Genomic DNA, 3038 nt, shown 5'->3' with positions numbered 1-3038 from the left:
GAAATTTGGAGTTCTAGTCCACACATAAAAGCTGCTAATCAGCCGTTAGCTAACAGACAAGCAAAGCGCCCACAGTATTTAAAACAGAGGCCATAGCTTTAGATACTCTCCATCGAAAACAAAAACTTTTTACAAAGAATAATTATACAGGATTTTTAATTTTAAATTAAAAATCGGGATTTAATTGTACAATTAGAAGTAAATGAAAATTATATCTCATTCACACACAAAGAAATAAAAGAAGAGAAAGACTATACTAAATACTTTTTGAGAACCACTCTACTTGACTGTAGGAAGATTGATTCTAGCTAGTTGCCTAAAGGATGTGGTTGGAGGCTTCAGGTTTGGCCGCTGGCGGCGTGCCAAGGTGCGGTTTTCTGACCTTCTTCACTACGATTTAGTAGCTTGTTCATTAATTTCTGTTACTTATTCGACTTTGCTTTGAGTTCTTCTTTGCATCATAAGAATATAATTTAGAGTTTGAAAAGGTAGTGCTCTTAATTATTAATTTTGTCTTCTGCACATATATAGCTCATGTTTTTATCATGGTAATGTGAACAGGGCGAAGCATGCACCTCGACCTATGATGCATGGGAATTTTTGTTTTGACGACTTGGAAAGACTCCTCTTAGTCTCACTCTCAAATCCAGATGTATCCTCTTTTTATTTAATATATCTGGTATGCTTTTCAAAGGAAAAAAAAAACACTTATAATGAATGCTATAGATTGAGTTGGCATTAGGATGACAGCCTTAAAAATATGTACTAAAAGCTTTGAAAGATCAATTAGACAAAAGGTTAATTAATTAATAAAAAATATCTGGAGTTTGATCCACTATACTATATATACATTTATGGGAATCACAAAATTTTAAGAATAAATTGTATCCAGTGTTATGTTCAAATACTCCTGTAGTTTCAAATGTCACATTTTTTCTCTCAAACTTTTAATTTGTATTAGAAATGTCATTTAATCATATAATATGAAATAATTAAGGTAAATTAAATAAAAATTAATAGATATATAGGAATTAAAATTTTTACATATCAATATCTCTAATTCTTTTTTTTTCCTTTCTTTTTCTTTCTTCCTTTCCATTTTCATTTATTGTTAATATATAAAAACAAAAGAGAAGCAAACGAGTTAGGAGCTGCCGGTGGATCTTTCAAACTATAACTGCTACCATAGTTAAGGCTACTTAGAGAAAATGTAACCTTAGTCAATGCATGAAAAGGTTTAACTACACTTTTTTATGAAATTTTATAATAAAATTAATATGCAGTCATAAAGCATATGGTTACAATCTAAAACTTATGATATAGCATTTAAAATATGTGGCTAAAAAATATATAATAACTACACAAACAACATATAAAATATATAAACCGTGCAATTTTAAAAAAATTTACTGCAAATTTTGATTTCTCAGGATATTGAACATAAAAGCAATTAAACTGCTTTAGTCCAAAGATGAATACATAATAATTCGGTCAATCACCTTAAGTAGTACAGTCAAAAATTTAAAAATATTAGTTATGAAAATATTTACATGTTAAATATATAGAATAGTTAAAAGAAACTATGTATGAAACAATTATTCCATGTTAGTAAATATCATTTTCATTTAAATTTTGACAAATCAATATTTAAAAATCATTGTGGGATCATTAATTATGTTTTACTGATCATTTGTTGCCATTTTGAAGGAATATATACTATCATTGAAGATCTACAAATAATTTTCAAAAAATATTAACAATGCCAATTAACACTGGTTAAGGTTGTATTTATTAAAAAAAATTGATAATTAATTGTGATGTCCCTTCTTGAATTTGATGAGAATAATGTACTGAACGAGGAAACCCTTGCCTAAAGTAACATTTGAACTACTCTTAACCAATACTATAGACCCTCGTTAACTTAATGTATAAAAATTTAAACGAAAGTGTGATATTCACTAAAATAAAATAATCATTACATAGGATCTTTTTTCTCTTACAATTATGCGATAATTTTTAATGTATTAAATAAAGATGTTTTTTAAATAATAAGAGCTTTTTTTAATGAAGAAAAAGTTCAATTCAATTACCATAGCCGAAATTATATTTAAAGGGGTTGAACGGCAAGAACTTTATGGGCCTGGGTTTGCAATAAACCCAAGGGATCATTGTCCATTCAGCTCAACGGCTAGCGAAAGCAACGGCCCCTGCTTCTCTTTCATTGGGCAATGCTCTTTCTCTGCCACCAAAATGCAAGCCGAGAGGCAGCAGCAGTCCTGGAAAGTAAGCATTCAAGCCAAAGCCCAGAACTTCAATTTCAAACTTCAAGCAACAAAAATCCTACCCACCTGGAAGTTCCACCGGTTCTCACTCCTGCTTAGGCTCCACAAGTTCGTCCTCAAACTCCAAGTGAAATCAAGATCAACACTTTCAATCTCCACTCAACATAAAAGAACCCTGAAATCCTCATTCCTCAAACTTCTTGAAAAACTCCGAATTCGCCGCTCGAAGAGAACCTTAACCGTCCAACACCCAGGTGTTAAATCTGTTCTAAATCGATTGAAACAGTTTGCTAATGAGGTATTGATAATTTCTTTTTTTTTTTACTTCATTTAATGTGCAGGTTTTTTCCCTAGCTTTGCTTTAATCAATTAAGCATGAAAATTGATGATAGAATCTTCTTTTATATGGTTGTAGAAATCAATTTACGCTGGGCCTTTGGTCATTGCGATTCTCGCTTCGCTGCTGCAATCAATCTCCAAGAAAGATATTAAGGGAATCATAACTCACGCTTCAATTATTCTGATGTACTGGATTTTATATTACAAGAGACATATAAAAGGAAAAACCAGCACCTTTTGGAGGGTTCTGATTGTTGGAACAGCTGGTTGCTGGCTTGCGCTGCATTTCGGTAAAGGCTATAGGTTTCAGAGTATGGTTGGAGTTGGATGGCATGGAGCTACGCTGCTTCTTCTGGGAATTGGTAATGCAGCCTGCCAGGTGATTTTCGCTCTTGTCAAACACCACTTCTCCCATAT

General features: G+C 31.9%; 1 pseudogene across 1 annotated transcript in view; it reads left to right on the top strand.

Annotated features, from left to right (window-relative positions):
• The first annotated feature begins 2162 nt into the window (after positions 1 to 2162).
• Positions 2163 to 3038, top strand: part of LOC149526832 (uncharacterized) — a 1201-nt pseudogene continuing 325 nt past the window's right edge. The window contains exons 1-2 of the transcript XR_016351537.1: positions 2163 to 2580; positions 2698 to 3038. The exon at positions 2698 to 3038 is cut by the window's right edge and continues 31 nt beyond it. The product of XR_016351537.1 is annotated as an uncharacterized LOC149526832 (transcript). The remainder of the gene's footprint in view (positions 2581 to 2697) is intronic.

The sequence above is a fragment of the Theobroma umbraticum genome, unplaced genomic scaffold, assembly GCF_002168275.2.
Source record: "Theobroma umbraticum cultivar Fairchild unplaced genomic scaffold, ASM216827v3 scaffold_130.0, whole genome shotgun sequence".
NCBI lineage: Eukaryota > Viridiplantae > Streptophyta > Magnoliopsida > Malvales > Malvaceae > Theobroma > Theobroma umbraticum.
Note: the sequence above shows the minus strand (reverse complement) of the source record. Positions and strands in the feature narration are given on the sequence as shown.